The 23,509-nt window shown below is 40.1% G+C and overlaps 1 long non-coding RNA gene across 1 annotated transcript; it reads right to left on the bottom strand.

The window, feature by feature from the left end:
- Positions 1-1,176: 1,176 nt before the first annotated feature.
- On the bottom strand, positions 1,177-14,425 carry LOC126060140 (uncharacterized). The gene is made up of 3 exons (XR_007513549.1): positions 14,250-14,425; positions 7,817-8,023; positions 1,177-1,302 (listed from the first exon to the last, which is right to left on the bottom strand). It is a non-coding gene; the product is annotated as an uncharacterized LOC126060140 (long non-coding RNA).
- Between the last annotated feature and the right edge of the window lie 9,084 nt (positions 14,426-23,509).

Genomic DNA, 23,509 nt, shown 5'->3' with positions numbered 1-23,509 from the left:
TCACAGGCACCTCCGTGCAGGGAGTGTGACACCCGGGACGGAGGGCGACACCCGGGACAGAGGGCAGGAAGGCAAACAAAGCAACAACGCTGCCCTGGGCGGCTTACATAACAGCAGCTAGAAGTTCCTGAGCTTGCACCACACTGCCAGCAACGGGATGTATCACAATAGTAGATGTCAAAAGAGTTAAGCTGGTATTTCTAAGTTACATCTAAAACAGGAAATCTTTAATATACACCATTTGTAAACAAAACTGCACTTGATCTTGCTTTTTTAAATGATCTGAATCACACCGTAAGTTTCTCTTTTTGTTGTTGTTCTTTTAATCATTGAGAGAGCCATGGCTCCTTAACTCAGGAGAGTTCTTTTCTCTCAAAACTATCTCTGCAAGACATAAACTTGGCTTCCCAAGAAACTGACAGATAATTAACAATTTCCCCCATCACCTACGTAATTCCCTAAATAAAAATCGCAGGCAGTTGTTTCTAGAGATTACATATGACCTCAATATCATAATCCTTTAGAAGATACTAAACTTTTTGGTTTGACAGGTTGAACAACTGAAACATATAGAAGGCTCCAAAAAACACATTTAAGTTGCATAAACATCCATGTCACGGTGTGGGAAGGGAAGGACATCAAGGTCAGAAATTAGAAACTTGTAGATTTTTCTCATGCTATGGAGTTGTTTTCAATAAGATTCTCCCAGTTCTGACACCTCTCGCCAGCTCCAATGCACCAAGAGCAAGGAACAGCTCCGAAAGCCGTTGCCTTCTTTAACCGCATGGAGCAGTGGTAGAAAACTGACACAGAAGCTGATCTCTTCCCAATACTAGCCATCTGCAATTGCAATTCTTCATATTCTTTACCCCATTTTGGACCTTTCAAAGTACGTAATCATTTGTTCCTCGTCTGAATCCAGAAGGGACGGAAGTGCTACCTTTGTCACTGAAGAAGGAACAGCCTCTTCTACACACACTTCTGCTTTATTCACTTTACAATCTCCATTTGGTTCTTGTTTGGGACTTCTCAATTTCATTCCCTCAAAGCTTTCTTTCAATGTAGGTTCCTTTTGCTCCTCCTCCTCCTCTTCCTCAGATTATGGTGAAAAGGCAAACCTCTGGCTGTTTGCAGATGGTAGCCATAGAACCGGGATGACAAAGACGATCACGGAGAATAGCAGCCACCTGATGGCACAATCAACCCACAGCTCCTGCCAGTCCGACTGACAAGTCACTATACTGAAGTTCATGGTTGTCCAGATGATAAACAGATGCTGCCACTGCCAAGAATGACTGGAATCTAGAGTATGCGTAGAGAAGGGGTGAGAGTTCAATGAGGAAAGAGCTATTTAAGAGAATTAATTGAAATTCCCAGGATCTCAGCATAAAGTTAGGTGGTTTAGGTGGCACTTCAGCTTTGCACTGCCCAAGTGACTCTCCTTTGCCTTAGAGTGACAGCTTATATGCTCCAAAGGGGACCAACCTCCCAAGGACTGAAATGTTAAGTACAGCATCACGGCTTCTTCTATAGTGTTAGGTTATGTGCCCTAAGAAAATATGGTCAGTGGAAGTACGGAGCCTCTGATGGTTGTGATTGTGAGTCAACATGGCTGGCCCATGATTCTCAGTGGTTTGGCAGTTATGTAATAATGTAGTCTGGCAGTTATGCAATTATGTAATTTGGCAGGGATCTATGGACTTTTACTACAGTAGCTGTTCATTGAGGAAAAGGAAATAATCAGAATTTGGGGAGACTGGAAAAAAAAATTTTTTTTTTTTTTTTTTGCTAGATACTAGCTTTGAACTGAAACTGATTCCAGGAGACCCAAAATGCTATTGTGGCCCACCAGTCATAGTGGGGGCATATGGAAGTCAGGTTATTAATGAAGTCTTAGCTCAGGTTTGTCTCACAGCAAACCCGGTGGGTCCCTGAACCCATCCCATAGTGATTTCCCCAGTTCCAGGATGCATAATTGGAATAGATATACTCAGCAACCGGTAGAACCCCCATATTGGATCTCTGACAAGTGGAATAAGGGCTATTATGGCAGGAAAAGCCAAGTAGAAGACATCAGAATAGTCCCTCTACCTAGAAAAATAGTAAACCAAAAGCAATACCACGTTCCTGGAAGAACTGCAGAGATTACTGCCATCATCATGAACTTGAAGGGTACAGAGGTAGTGATTCCCACCCCTACATCTCCATTCAACTCGTCTATTTGGCCTGTGCAAAAAACAGGTGGCTCTTGGAAAATGACAGTGAGTTACCGTAAACTTAACCAGGTGGTGACTCTAATTGCAGCTGCTATTCCAGATGTGGTTTCATTGCTTAAGCAAATTAATACTCTCCTCGTACCTGGTATGCACATATTGATCTGGCCAATGTCTTTTTCTTGATTCCAGCTTCGATGGAACACCAGAAGCTGTTTGACTTCAGCTGTCCTGCCTCAGTGTTAAATCAACTCTCCAGCCCTAAGTTATTATTTAGTCCACAGGGACCTTGATCACCTTTCCCTTTCATAAGACATCACACTGGTCCATTACATTGATGACATTATGCTGACTAGACCTAGAAAGGAAGAAGTGGCAACGACTCTGACTTACTGGTAAAACATTTGTGTGCTAGAGGGTGGGAAATTAGCTCCATGAAAATTCAGGCACCTTCCACTTCAGCGAAATTTCTACAAGTTCAGTGATGTGGGGCACGTCAAGACAGTTCTTCTAAAGTGAAGGATAAGTTGTACCATCTGGCCCCTCACACGACTAGAAAGGAGGCACAACACCTGGTAGACCTCTTTGAATTTTGGAAGCAACATATCCCTCATTTGGGTGTGCTACTCCAGCCTATATATCAAGTGACTCAAAAATCTGCTAGTTTTAAGTGGGGCCCAGAACAAAAGAAGGCTCTGCAATATGTTCAGGCTGCCATGTAAGCTGCTCTGCCACTTGGGCCATACAATCTAGCTGATCAAATGGTGCTCAAAGTGTCAGCTGCAGATAGAGATGCTTTTTGGAGTCTTTGGCAGGCCTGTATTGGTGAATCGCAATGCAGATTCTTAGGATTTTGGAGTAAAGCCCTGCCATCTTCTGCAAATATCTGCTATCCTTTTGAGAAACAGTTTTTGGCTTGTTTCTGGACCTTAGTAGAGACTGAATGCTTTACCATGAGCCACCACCAGGTCACCATGCAGCCTGAGCTGCCCGTCATGAACTGGGTGTTGTCTGACCCACAGAGCCATGAAGTTGGACATTCATAGCAGCATTCCATTATTAAATGGTAGAGGAGACTCTTACCCGCTGTGGGAAGTAAGATTAGGATTAGAACATCTTCAATCTCCTTTCCAACTCTAAGGTACCGAGATTCTTAGAGATTCAAGATGACTCCAAACCAGAACATTATCGTTAACAGTAACATTTGTTTTTCATCCATAGTGTTTAGGACATGAAGTATTGGTAGAATTGGGGATTCTACCTCTTTAATATCTCTTCACTCCACCCACATCATCACTGCTGTCATCTTCTCTCCCCTGAGTTACTGTGGTGTTTTCTAACTGAGCCCTGCCTCCCATCTTCCCCCATTCTCATTTATTTTTCTCACTATAGTTAGGATAATCTTCCTGTATCACAAATCTGATTTTTTCACTTTTCCACTTAACTTTCTTCAGGAGCTTCCCATTTTCCTCCAGATAAAGTTGAAATGCCTCAGCATGGCCCTACTTACCTCTTTAAATTTATTCTTCTGCCCTCCCCACCAACAGCGACCACAGGCAGATCACCTTGGTTTCATTCTGTCCCTTGCCTCCAGGCCTCTGACTAGCAGCCTGTTATCCCTTCCTCTGCATGCCCCCTCCCTTTAATCAGGCTAACTTCCACTCCATCAAGATTCAGCATCCTTCTGGAAAGCCATCCACACCCTCTCAGAGTTGGGCTAGGGGTCCTTCCTCATGTTTCTACTTCCCCTAAGTTACCACTCATCACGGCATCACAGCATCATACACACACAGTGATTTGACAGAGGGTTACTTGTCTTATTATCACTGTATTCTCATCTCCTAAAACTCTGCTTGTTACAATTTCAGAGCACCATAAATATTTGTTAAGGAAAGAATGAATGAAAGAAATAACGGTGTGAAGTCATCCATCCACCACAGGCTGAGCCACTCATGGGACAAGAGTTAAATCACATGACTTAAAATCACAAAAAAGGGAAGGGAATTCCAGGCAGGTAGATGGAAACATAGAGACAAATGGCATGCAAAGAAAGTGATGAACGGTAATTCGGTAAAAGCAAATAGGAGCACAGTGCTGCTGCTTTACAAATCAAGTTGACAGTTCCTCAAAAAGTTCAACATAAGTTATCATAACCAAAAAAAAAAAAAAACCCGTTGCCTTTGAGTCGATTCCAACTCACAGCAACCCTATAGGGCAGAGTAGAACCACCCCATAGAGTTTCCAAGGAGCACCTCATGGATTCGAACTGCCGACCTTTCAGTTAACAGCTGTAGCACTTAACCACTAAGCCACCAGGGTTTCCATAAGTTATCATATGACCCACCAATTCTACTCCAACAGAATTGAAAAACATATGGTTACACATGAATGTTCACAGCAGCTTTATCAATAGTCACCAAAAAGAAGAAACAAATCAAATGTTCATCAACTGAGGAAGGGATAAACACACGTGGTCTATCAACACAATGGAATATTATTCAGCGATGAATCTTAGAAACATTATGTTAAGTAAATGAAGTGACACACAAAAGGCCACAGATTATATGAATCCATTTATATGAAATGTCCAGAATAGGCAAATCTATAGAAACAGAAAGTAGATTAGTGGTAGGCTAGTGGTCGCCTGGAACTGAGGAGTGACTGCTAATTGGTATGGCGTTTATTTGGAAATTACACAGTGGTGACGGTACAGAACTTTGTGAGTATACTAAAATTCACCAAGTTTTACACTTTAAATTAAAAATAAACTAAAATAAATCACCTATATAAAAATGAAAACATAAAAAGTAATGCCAGAAAGTAGAAGGCATTGCAGGCAAGACTCAGGATCTGAACATTTACAATTTCTGAGAAGGAAAAAGGCATCAAAGCAGTGCCCAAAGCAATAATTTTACAGAGAATTGGGGAAAGAAAATTTGAAGAAAGAATGGCCAAGTTCTGAGGCACAAGTCAGTAAGGGCCTGAACAAGGCTTCCAACGACGGAATTGGAAAGGAAGGAGAGGTTCAAGGGACATATCACAAGAAAAACTAACTGATTTTGTGACTGACTGAATACAGAAAGATAAGTAAATGCTGCCAGCAAAGTAGATTTAGAAACCAGCTATATGGAGAAAGGAGAGAAAAAGAAGCTAGTACCAGATTTGAAAATCAGAAAAATGCAAACATCATAGAGACCACAGTAGAAGTGGTTTTAGGAAACTGTGATAAACCATATCAAAAGCTATAGGGAAACTGAGGAGAATAAGAGATTATTGTTAGATTTCTTCACCAAATAGCTCTTTGGTGATCCTGGTAAAAGAAATTATAGAGAGAAAAAGTAGCCTCCCAGAACAAGCAAAAGTTGTTTGCACTTTGAGGCTGCCTCAACATCCTGATCCTATTAGCCTTCATCATCTACTATTTTTTAAATTGCTTTTAATAAGAAACATTCATCCCCCCTCCAAATTTTAGATTTCTTTCCAGTACATGGGATTTTCCTGACATGTATCTCTAAAGGGAGGGCAGAGGAAGAGAGACAAGGGGAATCTCAGATCTGTTTTAACACTTGCTAATAATATAACTGCTAAAATTAGACTTACAAGTTCTCTCCAAATGTCCCCAGAGTTATCCTGCCCATTATTCCCATTTATAATCGAGTGACTCAGTTCATCTTTTGCTAAAATTACCTCTTTAGAATTCATTTTGTACTATAGGAAATTTTTCTAAATAATATTTTTATAGATAATCAATTACTATACCTTGAATTTGTCCTCCTTTTCTGTCAGGAATCAGGATTACATATATGGTATAGAACAAGAGAAATGCTAAGAAAAGCCACAAGTTCCCATTTAATTTTGGCATTCAGTCTTTCAGGTGGGTAAGACCAGTCACTTTGGTATCTAATGTGAGCAGTTCTCAATACAGAATCATCTAACTTGCAAATAGTTCATCCGCAGGCAACCAGCAAAGAAGGTAGTCAAGCCCTGAGTCCATGCCCCAACTCAGAACACCTGGAAAATGATTACTGTTCACCATTTGTTACTCCTCTCGAGCAAATGCAAAGGAGTAACTCATAAATGTACGGAAGTGCCTTCTCACTGTAGACGCTGTGTGCAACCAAGCAAGCCACTGCTATTCACTGCTTTTTAATAAATTATCTGCCTCATCCCTTCACAAAGCAAGGGGAGATAGTTATTGCTAGTGTCCCAAGTTGGAAGATAGAAGCATTTATCAAAGAGACAGTGCCATGAATTGTGGCACTTTGAGTACTAGTAATTATTACTGCTTGGGAGGCAGTCATGGTTTAAATGAATAAGGTCAGAGGCATAAAGATGAGGGACTTAGGTTGGAGTCCTAGCTGTACCACACACAAGGTGTATAATATTTGACAAGCCACTTATTCCCAGCAACCCTCACCTCTAAGAAATAATAATAATGTTCCTTATGTATCATATTTCAAAATATGCACTAAGTGTGGGTAAGGTTGGCCAGGAGACTTCTCCCATTCTGTTAGCAGAATTAGGGCTTGTGCCTGAGTAGGGGTTGGTACGGAGTCAGAGGCTGTGTTGTAGCATTGGGGTTAGGGGGCAGGGACAGGGACTCTCTCCACCAGATGTCCTAGGTGTGCCGTGGTACCACCAACCCACAGACTCACTGAGCCCAAGGCGACAAGAGTAGATAGATTATAAGGCCATCAACACAAGAGAGGCTCAGGGTAGGGATGACTGTCAAGAGTCACCTGTTACTGCCCTGATAGCCGTAAGCACGTACAGCAATTCTCTGTTCTAAGGAAGGCTGGATGAGGATGCCAGAGGCTATCCACAGCAATATGGCTACTTTTCTTTACAAGAGTGTTGAATGACTTCAGGTGGCATCTGGCTCACTGGATCAAGGTGTTGTCTTAATAAAGGCCAGTAGAGTTACTGCTATTGGAGCAGCAGCTTGTATGCTGCAGCTGAATGGCTTAATTTAGGAATGTAGTGAGAAATGAAGTCATGATTAATATGATAACTGTGACTCTTACACATCTGAACAGTCAATTCCACCAAGAAAAGGTGTCTTAAATGGCTTCTAAGCAAACTAATGACTCACCTGTGTGTTGAACTTTTCAAAAAACTTCGAAAAATTTTCATGAAATAACTCTTCTATTTTCTAACACATTTGTAATGCCAGGAAATGGATGTGAAATTCCTCACTAGAAGTATGGTTCCTTCTTCTAGTGCCCTCTTGAAATGAATCATTAAAGGTGCCTTTTTTTTTTAGGTAAAGCAAATGCCTGGTTTCCCCTGTGTATAAAAATTTTAGAGAATATTGTCCTCCTTAAAACTGAACAAGGAAAAGCATTTCATTGGTCAGGGAATTAAGATGAAGATACATTATCCCTGAGAATTTTCTGGAACCTTCAACATGGCTATCATCCATCTATAAACAGCAACGGTTTCCCATGCTCAAAGACATGAAGACCATGATGTTGAAAACCAGGAAATCAATAAAGAAGAACTTGAAGAAAACAGTAGGAGTTGTGGTAGGAAGCTTGCCAAGGCTGGTGATACTGCTGTGAGGAGACAAAGTTTAACTTCAGCTCTGACTTCTTGTCACTTACCAATGTCACTTGTCCATTATTTCAAAGCACAGCACACAGAGTTGTCATGTAGGAGATTATATCTGGTGTCCTTCAATAGCAATGGAAAGTTTATTTGCATTGAAACAAATAAATATCATCTCCTCACTCATAAAAATAAGCAGGAATAAAAGGTGTTCAAGGTGGGTGGGAAATGCCTCATTTCCCTATTATCTATGTTGTAATTTCCTATAAAAATGAAAAGAAATGTTGGTTAGAAATGTATAAATTTTTTAATGGGTTACATGCTTTTGTCAAAAATGAGTTACACACTTATTTATGTATATTGTTTTCCTGTGTTTAATGCTATTTTGAAAAAGAGCTTACTTACATAATTAAGCAAGCTTCGATAAACTGAAGATTGCCTTAAAACGTTAAAAGCTTTATAATCCAAGGAAAAATGTAGGGTATAATTTGCATGTTCACAGAGGATGCAAATTCCCTAGAGCTGGGTCCCCAGACTCAAATACATGTTACCTACAGGGGCCAGGTAAATAACAGAAGCGAATGAAGATGACTGGATGAATGACTATGGGGATGATGAGGGCTGTAACAAATCAGAGAATACATTCCAGCTAATTGTTTCATGAGGAGCTGAAAATCCAGGGTTTCATGTAAAATCACCCAAATTGGTGTCAATTTTAAATGAAGACCAACGATACATCTGATGATCATATTTGGCCATGGGCTGCCATTTGTGAACTTTGCTCAAGCAAAAGCCAGGTAGACATGTAGAGAGAGAGAGATTTTGTTTTCTTCAGAGTGTTTATGAATATATTTTATTTGGCTATAAAAAAAATCTTACTATTAGGCTTTTTAGATTTATGAGTGAGCTTATTAAATATTTTCATATGCACATCTGCAAGGTTTTCTTTCTAAAATACTCTTTTTTATCTTAAAGCCTCCCAAATAAGGTATCTCATATGAGGGGAACGACTCAAGGAGTGAGAGAATGGATTGAAACTACTCAATTAAATTCTAAAGTGTCTACATTCAGTCAGTAGATTTGGAAAGGTATTATGAGGTAATGATGCAAAACTATTTTTGCAGGTGTCAAATTAATACAATGCCCTCTCCAAGAACCCTGAAAATTCATTTCCCCATGTAACTACTGTCTCTATCTTACTGGGAGAGAAATGGTTAGATAAGTTTGGAGAAGAAAATATTGAGTAACTCAGCTTTTCCCTCAAAAGAATGTCAGAATCACTGTACTGGATCAGACTCATTGATTATTCACTCTGCACCATGTCCAGCTGCAAGTGCTTGAAGCAACCAGTCATGGGACAAGTAACAGCCTCCACATCACTAAATACAGGGAAGAGAAAAACTGTCCCATAGTGTTTCCAAGGAGTGGCTGATGGGTTCGAACTGCCGATCTTTGGGTTAGCAGCTCAGCTCTAAGCCATTGCGCTACCAGGGCTCCAAACATCCCTAGCTTTCCTAAGTAACCTGCCTTACATTCAGTAACAATACGTTATATAAATGTTCTCTAAGACAATTAACATCATCGTCCTGTTAGGTGGATCCATTAATAAGTCCTAGAACTTTACCGCCTCTCTCGAATCACAAGAACAGAATGTTAAAGCTGACAGAATCCTGGAGACCATCTGATTCAAACCTTTCACTTCCATTTGTTGCCCTAAAACTACCAACACCAAACTGTGAGCGATGCAGATTTATTCTAGAATTCGAAGATCTAGAATTCAAAGTTTTAGTTTACTTTATGCTTCCTTGTTTTTTAAACAACAAAGTATAACTTCATGTTTCAAACACTTTATCAGCTTTTCTTTTTCCCACAACAGAGTTCTCATTTTTGTGCTCACTTCCTACTTTATTTAGGAAATTTTATTAACTGTTTGAAAATCCTAGGGGTCCATTTAGTATCTTCTTTTAATCCGGAATATCTTATTATTTTGCTGTTGTTGTTGAGAATATACACAGCAAAACATGCACCAATTCAACCGTCTCTACATGTACAATTCAGTGACACTGATTACATTCTTGTGCAACCATTCTCAACCTCATTTTCTGACTCGTTCCTCCCCCATTAACATAAAGTCATTGCCCTCTAAGGTTCCTATCTAATCTTTCCAGTTGTTGTTGTAACTTTGATCCCATATAGACAATTCTTAAAAGAGCATAATGCTCAAGGCAGACAATTTTTACCAGTACAGCCAAGCTATTGTCTGGTTTTAAGAAGATTTCGGGGATATTTTTGGTTTACGGAATGGGTGGTTAATTTCATCTGTGAACAACTACCTCCTTTGCCATGGGACCAGAAGAACCGGATGGTGCCTGGCTACCATTACTGAACATTTTTTTTTTTAATTGTACTTTAGATGAAGGTTTACAGAACTGTTGTTGTTAGGTGCCATTGAGTAGGTTCCAACTCTTAGAGACCCTATGCACAACAGAACAAAACACTGCCCAGTCCTGCGTCATGTTCACAATCACTGTTATACTTAAGCCCATTGTTGCAGCCACTGTGTCAATCCATCCTGCTGAGGGTATTCCTCTTTTTCGCTGGCACTCTACTTTAGCAAACACAATCTCCTTCTCCAGGGACTGATCCCTCCTGATAACATGTCCAAAGTATGTGAAACGTGGTCTCATCATCCTTGCTTCTAAGGAGCATTCTGGTTGTACTTCTTCCGAGACAGATTTGTTCTTTCTTCTGGCAGTCCATGGTATGTTCAATATACTTCACCAACACCACAATTCAAAGGCGTCAACTCTTCTTCGGTAATTATTCATCATCCAGCTTTCACGTGCATAGGAGATGACTGAAAACGCCATGGCTTGGGTCAGGCACACCTTCGTCTTCAAGGTGACATTTTTGCTTTTCAACACTTTGAAGAGGTCTTTTGCAGAAGATTTGCCCAATCCAATGCATCTTTTGATTTCTTGTCTGCTGTTCCCATGGGTGTTCATTGTGGGTCCAAGTAAAATGAAATCCTTGACAACTTTCACCTTTTTTCCATTTATCATGATATTGCTTATTGGTCCAGTTGTGAGGATTTTTGTTTTCTTTAAGTTGAGGTGTAAGCCATATTGAAGGCAGTGGTCTTTGATCTTCATCAGTAAGTGCTTCAAGTCCTCTTCATTTTCAGCAAGCAAGGTTGTATCATCTGCATAACTCAGGTTGATAATCAGTCTTCCTCCAATCCTGATGCCCCGTTCTTCTTCATATAGTCCAGCTTCTCAGATTATTTGCTCAGCATACAGATTGAATAGGTATGGTGAAAGGATACAACTCTGATGCACAACTTTCCTGACTTTAAACCAAGAAGTATGCCCTTGTTCTGTTCAAACAACTGTCTCTTGGTCTACATACAGGTTCTGCATGAGCACAATGAAGTGTTCTGCAATTCCCATTCTCCTCGATGCTGTCCATAATTTGTTATGATCCACGCAGTCGAATGCCTTTGCATAGTCAATAAAACACAGGGAAACATCTTTCTGGTATTCTCTGCTTTCAGCCAGGATCCATCTGACATGAGCAATGATATCCTTGGTTCCATGTCCTCTTCTGAATCCAGCTTGAATTTCTGGCAGTTCCCTATCAATATACTGCTACTGCTGCTTTTGAATGATCTTCAGCAACAATTTACTTGCCTGTGATATTAATATTATTCGATAATTTCCATATTCAGTGGGATCACCTTTCTTGGGAGTAGGCATAAATATAGATCTCTTCCAGTCAACTGACCAGGTAGCTGCCTTCCAAATTTCTTGGCATAGGTGAGTGAGCACTTGCACCACTGCAACCGTTTGTTGAAACATTTCAATTGGTATTCCGTCAATTCCTGGAGCTTTGTTTTTCGCCAATGCCTTCAGTCCGGCTTGGACTTCTTCCTTCAGTACCATTGGTTCCTGATCTTACAGTACCTCCTGAAATGGCTGAATATTGACCAATTCTTTTTGGTATAGTGACTCTGTCTATTCCTTCCATCTTCTTTTGATGCTTCCTTCATTCTTTAATATTTTCCCCATAGAATCCTTCAACATTGCAACTTGAGGCTTGAATTTTTTTCTTCAGTTCTTTCAGCTTGAGAAATGCAGAACATGTTCTTCCCTTTTGGTTTTCCATCTCCAGGTCTTTGCACATGTCATTATAATACTTTACTTGTCTTCTCGAGCCACGCTTTGAAATCTTCTGTTCAACTCTTTTAATTCATCGTTTCATCCTTTCACTTTAGCTACTCAACATTCAAGAGTAAGTTTGAGTCCCTTTTGACATTCATTTTGGTCTTTTCTTTCTTTCCTGTCTTTTTAATGACCTCTTGCTTTCTTCATGTATGATGTCCTTGATGTCATTTCACAACTTGTCTGGTCTTCAGTCATTAGTGTTCGACGTGTCAAATCTATTCCTGAGATGGTCTCTAAATTCAAGTGGAATTTACTCAAGTTTGTATTTTGGCTCTCATGGGCTTGTTCTAATTTTCTTCCGTTTCAGCTTGAACTTGCATACGAGCAATTGATGATCTGTTCCACAGTCGGCCCCTGGCCTTGTTCTGACTGATGATATTGAGCTTTTCCATCATCTCTTCCCATAGATGCAGTCGATCAGACTCCTGTGTATTCCATCTGGCGAGATCCACATGTATAGTTGCTGTTTATGTTAGTGAAAAAAAGTATTTGCAGTGAAGAAGTCATTGGGCTTACAAAATTCGATTATGCGATCTCCAGCATCATTTCTATCACCAAGGCCATATTTTCCAACCACTGATCCTTCTTCTTTGTTTCCAACTCTCGCATTCCAATCTCCTGTAATTATCAACACATCCTGACTGCATGTTCGATCAATTTCAGACTGCAGAAGTTAGTAAAAATCTTCAATTTCTTCATCTTTGGCCTTAGTGGTTGGTGTGTAAATTTGAATAATAGTCGTATTAACTGGTCTTCCTTGTAGACGTATGAATATTATCCTATCACTGACAGCACTGTACTCCAGGATAGATCTTGAAATGTTCTTTTTGACGATGACTGTAATGCCATTCCTCTTCAAGTTGTCATTACTGGTGTAGTAGGCCATATGATTAACCAATTCAAAATGACCAATACCAGTCCATTTCAGCTCACTAATGCCTAGGATATCAATGTTTATGTGGTCCATTTCATTTTGACAACTTCCAATTTTCCTAGATTCGTACTTCATACATCCACGTTCCAATTATTAATGGATGTTTGCAGTTGTTTCTTCTCATTTTGAGTCATACCACACCATCAAACGAAGGTCTCGAAAGCTTCACTCCACCACCATCATTAGGTCGACTCTACTTTGAGGAGGTGGCCCTTCCCCAGTCATCTTTCAAGTGCCTTCCAACTTGGGGGGGGGGGTCATCTTCTTGCACTATATCAAACAATGTTCCACTGCTATTTATATGGTTTTCACTGGCTAAATCTTTTCAGAAGTAGACTGCCAGGTCCTTCTTCCTAGTCTGTCTTAGTCTGGAAGCTCAGCTGAAATCTGTCCACCATGAGTGACACTGCTGGTATCTGAATAACACTGGCACAGCTTCTAGCATCCCAGCAACACACAAGCCCTCACAGTACGACAAACTGACAGACACGTGGAGGCAGAAGAAACTAGCTTCTCATTAAATGATTAGTACACATACTGTTTTGTGTTATTAGTTACCAACCCCAAGACATGCCAGCACTCACCCTCCTCGAACTCAGGTTCCCTATTACCAGCTTTCCTGTCCCCTCCTGCCTTCTAGTCCTTGCCTTTTTAGTCTCGTTTTGTTTTATGGGCCTGTCTAATCTTTGGCTGAAGGGTAAACCTCAAGAGCGACTTCATCACTGAGCTAACAGGGTGTCCGAAGTCCATATTCTTGAGGTTTCTACAGACTGTCAGGCCAGTAAGGCTGGTCTGTTTTTGTGAGTTAAAACTTTTTTCTACATTTTTCTCCAGCTCTGACAGGGACCCTCTACTGTGATCCCTGTCAGAACAGCCAGTGGTAGTAGCCAGGTACCATCTAGTTGTGCTGAACTCAGTCTGGTGGAGGCTATAATAGTTGTGGTCCATTAGTCCTTTGGACTAATCTTTCCCTTTTGTTTTTGGTTTTCTTTATTCTCCCTTGCTCCAGATGGCTGAGATCAGTGGAGTATCTTAGGTGGCCTCTCACAAGCTTTAAAGACCACAAACGCTATTACTGAACGTTCTGACCAAAGATTCTATAGAATAACCCTGATCAAAATTGGGGAAATGCAGAAAAGAATTTCAAATTCTCACAGACTCCAGACTTTCTAAAGCCATGGAGGCTGGATGAACTCCCAAAACCACTGCCCTGAGATAATCTTTAAACCTTAAACCAAAAATATCCCCTGAAGTCATTTAGTGTCTTTTAATAGATATTTGATCTAACCTACTCCAAAGGACCTACAGATGAGGTGAGTGAGGTCAACTTACATCATCAGTGGTCTTGCCTCTCTGAGAATTATCTGGTACTCCCAATATTTTTGTTCTCCGTTTATAAGAGCAATGGTGTGTCATACATCAAACAGCATAAGAGCAACGTTTGCTCCGTCCGTTGGAGTCCAGGAGGCAAACTGGATCTAACGTGCTGCAGTAACTTCTGTTAGTGTTATTCTTAGCATGTTTTTCTACACAGATGTGAAATGTGGTCAAGGGAAGAAATAGAACATAAGCAAATATCACAATGATCACGGTTAATACTAATTTAATGATTTAAATTATGATTTACATTAATTAGTAATGATCAATTTAATGATTTACATTAATTAATAATGTCCCTTCCCAGGAAGTTGATCTGGCACACCAGTTCCAATAACCTAGCATAGTCCCTGAAAGATCACATCAATATTCTACCTTTTTGATGTAAAAAACTCATGTGGCATCCATTATACCAAAAAGTAGATTAAGAATTTGACTCTTTTTGAAGAAATCTAAAATAAATTACTTAAAATATTACCCTCTATCATACAGATAATCTAAATTTCCAAGTGGAAATTTATTTCTAGAAGCAAAACCACAGCAGGTTTCTCGTTATTTTTTGTCATACCCTTCTTATGTAATAATTGGCATTGTATATTTTATGAATCATGAATTTAAAAAGTGCTTTCAGAAATAATATGTGGCTTTTATTTTGAGTTAATAAAATATCTACCAAGAAATTTAGAGTGAGAGTACTGAAAACTTTGCTTTGCAGCAAACTCAACATCACAGGGTAAGATCACACCACTCAATAACATTATTATTTAATATTCAGGATTTATTACAACACATTGAATTATTCGTTTCCATTGCTGCCTCCACTAGTACATTATGGGCTTCACAAAGACAGCAATGCTGACTTATTTTTTCCTTTTTACTCATTATCTTAAAATGTACTTAATAAGTATAAGCATAAATGAAATAATTATTTACATGCACACCTTTCTATCCTATTGCTCCCAATAAAAAACATGCAAAGCATACTGAATATAATGCCATTTTGGGTTTTGGGTATATCTTTCTCCATTTTATAGTCTTCTGTCATATTTTTAAAAATGTATTGCAGATAATTAAGATGCTAAGAAATGCCAAGGATGATAGCTTTTATTGTACTCAAAGGGTGAATAACGTACTTCCTGATCCAGGATCATGGAATGAATACTCTGAAACATTTCCTTCAACCAAAAGTAAGTAATGTACAGGGGAGAGATGTTTGGGGGACACATTTTGGCAGTGAAGACAACACCCCCAAGAAACAGGAAGCCCTGAATGTTCTTGAAACCCAACAAGAATAGTCCAAAAGAGATGGCTTTCTTTTTACTTTCTCACAGGTTTATCCAAAACCTTGGTTTTTAAATCCCTATCTGCAGCCAGCTAGATGCAGGCGAAAATTCAGCTGGAGGTACTGGCATTTAACTCGATAACCTCCCTTTCTTCATATTTCTGTCATTGCTCATTGCTGCTCTTTGCTGGTTCTCCAGCCCCTGTCCCACCGCAACACACACATACACACTTAGCTCCCTACCTCAGCCCCCCGTATCTACTTAACACTGCTTTGAGGCATGCTTTTCCATCTTGTCCCATGACTCTCTTATGGTACTATTTTATTATTTCCCAGTGATCCTTTATGCTCTAGTTTCTCCCCTCCCCACCTTTCTTCTCCTCATGTCATAGGACCTGTCTTTTTTAGCTCATTTAGCCTCTTCCCCAAGGACAGGGATAAGGCAGCAGTAGCCCAATGAGATGCTTCATGGGGAAATCAGATACTTTGTCTCTGCTAGGCTAAATGTGCATTTTTCTAGCTTGGTACATAAGCCAAGTTAGATGATGTAAATTAACAACTGAATATTCACTTCAGCTTGAGGATGAGCTCAATAATATGACAGAACGTCAAGTGAAGAGCTTATCTCACAGCAGTTTTAAAAAGTCATGGGGATAAAAGTTGGAACATGCGTGTTGCCTTGCATAAGCCAAATATCTCAGTAAGCTCAGAGTAGCCAAACCTACTCAGATGAGCATCTACAGAGAGCAGTACTGAGGGTAGGTGCCCACTCGCTAAGGAAGAAAGATGGATCTGCTCCATAACCAATAAAAGGAATCATGGTGTAAGGAGTGTATTGTCAGGTACTGTGATAAGTATTTCAAAAATGACTGATAATTTAAATGCATTTTAATTTTCAGTAACCATATTAACCCACTGCCATCGAGTCGTTTCTGACTCATAGCAATCCATTAGGACAGGACAGAACTGTCCCATAGGGTTTCCAAGGAGCAACTGGTGGTTTCGAACTGCTGACCTTTTGGTTAACAGCCTGAGCTCTCAACCACTGCACCACCAGGGCTCCAGCAACCATATCCCAAAAAAAAACAAACCCAGTGCTGTTGAGTCGATTCAGACTCATAGTGACCCTATAGGACAGAGTAGAACTGCTCATAGAGTTTCCAAGGAGTGCCTGGTGGATTCGAACTGCCGACCCCTTGGTTAGCAGCCGTAGCACTTAACCCCTACGCCACTGGGGCTTCCGCGACCATATTAAAATATTATTTCCGTTTCATAGATATGGAATCTGAGGCTGAAGAAGTTAAAACACTTTTCCCGAGGCCTCATAGCTACAAAGTGGCTGAGTTGGCATTCAAGCCCACATTTGAAAACCCTTGTTAGAAAAATGGAGACCTAGCTATAAGAACAAATCTGGCTTGGAATAAATACAACCAGAATTCTCCTCAGAAGCAAGAATGGTGAGACTGCATCTCACATACTTTGGACATGTTGTCAGGAGGGATCAATCCCTGGAGAAGGACATCACGCTTGGTAAAGTACAGGGTCAGAGGAAAAGAGGAAGACCTTCAACGAGATGGACCGATGCAGTGGCTGCAGCAATGGACTCAAGCATAACAACGATAGTGCGCATGGCACAGGACTGGGCAGTGTTTTGCTCTGTTGTGCACAGAGTCACCGTGAGTCGGAACCAACTCGACGGCACCTAACAGCAACAGCTCCATTTACTAAGAACACATTTTTCAGACTTGTACAGTGTTTGTTACTTAATAAAAGTCTAACAGCACTTATGTCAGCCTTGGTTTTCCATGAATTCCCTAGGCCACCAGCTTTAAAATTATTCCCGAAGGCTTTTGGCTCCTCCTAGACTCTCAACTACCTCCCTCAAAGACAACTCTGGAGAAAACAGAAGTTAAAGAGCCATGTAGATTGCAGGGCAAACAACAACAAAATCATGAAAAACCCCTGACTTAAACTGGAGTAAGTGTTAGGGATGCGTGAGAGCCTGAAGTATAGGGCAGCTGTGGGCAACATGACAGGAGAGAATTGATACATGAAAGCTGCTAATGCTCTGCTTTGCCTTTCTTATGCTTTGCCTAGGGACCATCATTGCCTGCTCCTAAATGGTGAAAATCAGTGACAGCAAACCAGACCACCTGTCTCAGTCATCTAGTGCTGCTATAGCAGAAATACCGCAAGTGGATGGCTTTAACAAAGAGAAAGTCATTCTCTCACAGTCTAGGAGGCCAGAAGTCCGAATTCAGCATGCCAGTTCCAGAGGAAGGCTTTCTCTCTCTGTCAGTTCTGGGGGAAGGTCCATGTCATCAGTCTTCCCCTAGTCTAGGAGCTTCCGGTCCAAAGGATGCACTCTGCTCCTGGCATTGCTTTCTTGGTGGTATGAGGCCCCCTGTCTCTCTGCTCACTTCTCTCTTTTATATCTCAAATGAGACTGACTTAAAACATAACCTAATTTTATAGATTGAGTCCTGCCTCATTAACAAAACTGCCACTAATCCCACCTCATTAACATCATACAGGTAGGGTTTACAACACATAGGAAAATCACATCAGATGACAAAATGTTGGACAATCACACAGTACTGGGAGCCATGGCCTAGCCAAGTCGACACACATTTTTGGGGGACACAATTCGTTTTACAACAGCACCCATGCCACTACACTTCAAGTAACATTAAGGGGGCCCAAAAGCTGCTGCAATGAGGTGTTGAGGAGAGCAGGTACAAACAGACCAGCCTCCCTCAAACATCATTACCTCACCCTTCCCAAACTCCAGAGCTGGTGAGTGACCAGAGGGAGACTGCCCTCTCAAGGGGTTTAAAAGAGAGACTCTGATTTTCAGCTTTTCTTTTTTACTTGTTTGTATTTTCGTAACTGTTCTCAATGAAAGTACTTTATTTTTATGATAAGGGAAATAAATTACCATTTTATAAAAGTAAAGCATTCTGAGGAATTTTTAAAAAGATGAAGCTATGGATAGAAAAACCAGAAGAGAAATAATGAGAATGTTCACGCATTGTGAAGAATGTAACCAATGTCACTAAACAATTTGTGTAGAAATTGTTAAATGGGAACATAAACTGCTGTGTAAACCTTCACCGAAAACACAATAAAATATTTTTTATAAAAGGGAAGCTGTGATCAATAGAATTCACTGGTAAGAGAATCAGTAAACAGTAGGAATCAACCGTTCAGAAGTAACTGGGATCCTCTGACCTGAGGCTCGTTCCCTCCTTCCTCTTCTTAAACTCGCTGGGGACTGACAATCTAAGGTCTAGCCTTCAGCCCTACTCAACATATGTTACCAGTTATAGACAACTGTAGCTGAGGTCCCCAAGGAACTGGAGCTCACAGTCCAAAATATCCAGACACTTGAACAATACATCCGCCTCAAAAGAAAGATAACTGGACACCACTTACCAAAATATGCAAACACATGGAATAAAAAATCCCATGGAAAACAAAATTAGGTTTTGTTTTCAAAAAGATTCGTTGAAATACAAAACACAATAGATGGAATAAAGAGTAGAATAAATGTATCTGAAGAACAATTATTAACGATGTGGAAGTTTCCCAGATGATACCAGGAAATGATAAAGAGACAGAAATTATAAAAGAAAAAGTGAGATAAGGAGAGAAGGAGAAAGGACTAACACCTAGACAATGAGAAAAGTGAAAATGGAAAGGAGGAATTATTCGGTAAAACAATGAAGATAGCTTTACCAAAATTAAAGAAAAAGGCATCAGACTGAAAGCGCTCACAGAGTGATAACAGGCTAGAAATGGACAAATGCACAGATGGAGACAAATCTCGATGTTTAAAAACAAAGCCAAAGAGAAAATTCTAAATAATTATTTCTTTAAGTATTGTAGAAAAAGAACTGTACTACTAGTACAGTTCCCAAGTTAATTTACAAACTCCAAAACCAAACCCCTTGCTGTCAAGTCCGACTCATAGCAACCCTATGAGATAGAGTTGAACTGCCTCATAGGGTTTCCAAGGACCACCCGGTGGGTTCCAACAGTGGACCTTTTGGTTAGCAGCCCAATGCTTAACTACTACACCACTACGATTTCCAAACTCAGCACAGACACAGTCAAACTTGAAAAATGTTAATCTAAAATGTACATGCAAGAATAAAAGGCTCACAAATAGCTATGGCACCCTAGAAAGAAGGAGATGTAGAATGGGAAATTGCCCCACCAGATAGTAGGACAACCGCAGAGTCAAAGTAATAGCATTGTATTCTAACATTGTATGGTATTACTACCAGAGTGGACAAACAGCTGATGGAACAGAAAGCTCAGAGAGTAATAGTTGAAAATGTGGAAACTTAGTATGTTATAAAGGAGACATTACAATCAATGGGGAAAGGACTGGTAGTTTATAAAAGATATTAGGGAGAATGGCTTAACATATGCAAAAAATAAAACTAAATCCCTATCTAACAACTTACACAAAGGAGTACTAAAGACTAAACGTGAAAGGTAAAATTACAAGGTTTACAAAATAAACCTATCTTTGTGACCTAAGCACAAGAAGGATTTTTTAAAAAGAAAACTTCAAAAGCACACAATGTAACGCAAAACTATTTAATGAATTTGATACACCAAAATTGAAGTTTTTGTTCAACAAAAAGTACCATAAAAAGGTTAATACAAACAGGACAGAATGGGAAAAGTTATTTGCACTGTCTAAAACCAAAACGGACCAATACTCATAATATACAAAAAACTCTCAAATCGGTAAGGAAAAGATAACAACCCAAGTAGAAAAATGGTTAAATAGGGCCCAAAAGAAGGTAACTTTTAGAAGAGAAAACCTAAAAAATTAGCAAACATTTGAAGAGATGCTCCAAATCATTAGTAACTGAGAGTAAGTACAAATTAAAACCTATTAGAAAAGCAAAAATTAAACAGCTAGATAATACACTGCTGGTGAAGTATGGACAAGTACAGCTATTCAAGAGAGCAATCCCGCAATAGTTAGTCAGAGAATAAGTGAGCATTCTTTGACCCAGAAACTCCACTTGTGGGTATATATCCCAAATAAGGGGAAAGACATAACAATATTCATGCCTGTGTTCCTTGCAGCCCTATTTGTGCTGGCTGGGAGTGAAAGGTTAACTGGGTTCCCATTGCTGGGAGAGTAGGCAGGTAAACTGCTTTCTAATACATTATGGAGTATTGGAAAGCAATCAGCAGCAACAGATTTACATTAACTTAATATGGAAAAGAAAGAGGCCTGGATAAGTAAAGCCTAATTGAAGAAAAAGAACGAAGTAGAAGGCCTCGCATTACCTGACCTCAGAACCGACCATACAGATGAGGTAGTCACAACAGCCTGCTCCTGGTACAATGACAGACACACTGACCAATGGAACAGAATCAAGAACCCAGATGTAAATCCATCCACCTATGGTCACCTGATCTTCGACAAAGGCCCAAAGTCCATTAAATGGTGAAAAGACAGTCTGTTTAACAAATGGTGCTGGCAAAACTGGATGTCCAGCTGCAAAAAAAGTGATACAGGACCCATGCCTAACACCATACGCAAAAACTAATTCAAAATGGCTCAAAGACCTAAATATAAAACCAAAAACTATAAAGATCACAGAAGAAAAAATAGAGCCAGCACTAGAGGCCCTAATATACAGCTTAAACAGGACACAAACCATAACTAACAATACACAAACACCAGAAGATAAGCTAGATAACTGGGATCTTCTAAAAATTAAATGTTTATGCTCATGAAAAGCCTTCGCCAAAAGAGTAAAAAGAGAATTTGGCTATGACATATCTGACACAGGTCTAATCTCTAAAATCTATAGGAAAATCCAACATCTCTACAAGAAAAAGACAAGGAATCCAATTTAAAAATGGGCAAAGGATATGAATAGACATTTCACCAAGGAAGCCATTCAGGGGGCTAACAAACACATGAGGAAATGCCCGGATCACCAGCCATTAGAAAAATGCAAATCAAAGCTACAATGAGATACCATCTCGCCTGACATTACTGGCACAAACCAAAAAAAAAAAAAAAAAACCCAGAAAATAACAAATGTTGGAGAGCATGCAGGGAGACTGGAACTCTTATGCACTCCTGGTGGGTACAGCCATTTTGGAAAACGATATGACCCTTACTTAAAAGGCTAGAGACACCATACGATCCAGCAGTCCCACTCTTATGAATATATCCTAGAGAAATAAGAGCTGTCACACAAATAGACATATGCACACCCATGTTCACTGTGTCACTGCAATTTCACGAATTAGAGACACCTGCCACAAACAGCCAATTCTTGGGACAGGGGAGGCAGGTAGCAAGAGCTTTATTATATATACCGGTATATGGAGACAGGGGGGAATGATCTCCTCCTAAAGCTGTCTGTCTCCAGGAACTGCCATCCAGCTGGAGTTCAATAGGAAAAGGGAGACATGTGTTTTAGGAACTTGTGGAATGTCCATTCTCTTTCTGTTTGGTTTTCGTGGCCATATTTCAAACATGTTCATTTTTTTCTTGCCATTATCCCATCAGTCCAGGGGGTGGCTGGCACCATCCTTTGTCCTTTTTGACAGGCTTAGATTGAGATCACTTGTTTTTCAAGGTCCTAGGGGAACCATTAGTTACCATTTAACTTTTAGGGAAGTTAACAGCAAAATCATACTTGGAGACAGACACAGGTTGGGGAAAGGCAAAATGGCGCAGGTTTTGTTCAAGATATGGCTGAGCAGCCTGTTTCAGCTGCAGCATTATTCACAATGGCAAAAAGATGGAAACAACCTAAGTGCCCATCAACAGATAAAGGGGTAAACAAACTATGGTACATACATACTCTGGAATACTATGCAATGATAAAGAACAATGATAAATCCTGGAAACATCTCACAAAATGAATGAATTTGCAGGGCATTGTGTTGAGTGAAATAAATCAATCACAAAAGGACAAATACTGTATGAGACCACTACTATAAAAACTCATGAAAAGGTTTACACACAGAAAGAAACAATCTTTGATGGTTATGAGGGAGGGGAGGGATGGGGAGGGAAAAACACTGACTAGATAGTAGATAAGTGGTAACTCTGGTGAAGGGTACACAATACTGATTAAGGCAACACAACTTGACCGAGGCAAAGTCACAGAAGCTTTGCAGACACATCCAAACTCCCTGAAGGACCGAGTTACTAGGCTGAAGGCTGGGGACCATGGTCTCTGGGGTCATCTAGCTCAATTTGGTATAACACAGTATAAAAAGAAAATGTTCCACATCTGACTGTGGTGAGTAGCACCTGGGGTCTTAAAAGCCTGCAAGCAGCCATCTAAGATACATCTACTGATCCCATCCTGGCTGGAGCAAAAGAGAATGAAGAAAACCAAAGACACAAGGGAAAAATTAGTCCAAAGGACTAATGAACCACAACTACCACAGCCTCCACTAGACTGAGCCTAGAACAACTAGATGGTGCCCAGCTCCCACCACAGACTGCTCTGACAGGGATCACAATAAAGGGTCTCGGACAGACGGGGAGAAAAATGTACAAGAAAATTCAAATACACACACACAAAAAAAAAAGAAGAAGAAAAGGAAAAGACCAGGCTTGCTGGTCTGACAGAGACTGGTGAAATCCTGAGAGTATGGCCCTGGGCACCCTTTTAACTCAGTACTGAAGCCACTCCCAAGGTTCACCCTTAGCCAAAGAATATACAGGTCTATAGGGCCAACAATAACACACGGAAGGAAGGTGCTTCATAGTTCAATCATGTATACAAGACTAAATGCGCACATCAGCCCAAAAGCAAAGACGAGAAGGCAAGAAGTGACAGAAGAACTGGATGAATGGAAACAGGGAAATCAAGGTGGAGAAGGGGAGAGCATTGACGCTTTACAGAGTTGGCAACCAATGTCACAAAAC

The sequence above is a fragment of the Elephas maximus genome, chromosome 17 (genome assembly GCF_024166365.1).
Source record: "Elephas maximus indicus isolate mEleMax1 chromosome 17, mEleMax1 primary haplotype, whole genome shotgun sequence".
NCBI classification, from domain to species: Eukaryota; Metazoa; Chordata; class Mammalia; order Proboscidea; family Elephantidae; genus Elephas; species Elephas maximus.
The sequence above is the reverse complement of the archived record's forward strand: the minus strand, read 5'-3'. Positions and strand labels throughout refer to the sequence as shown.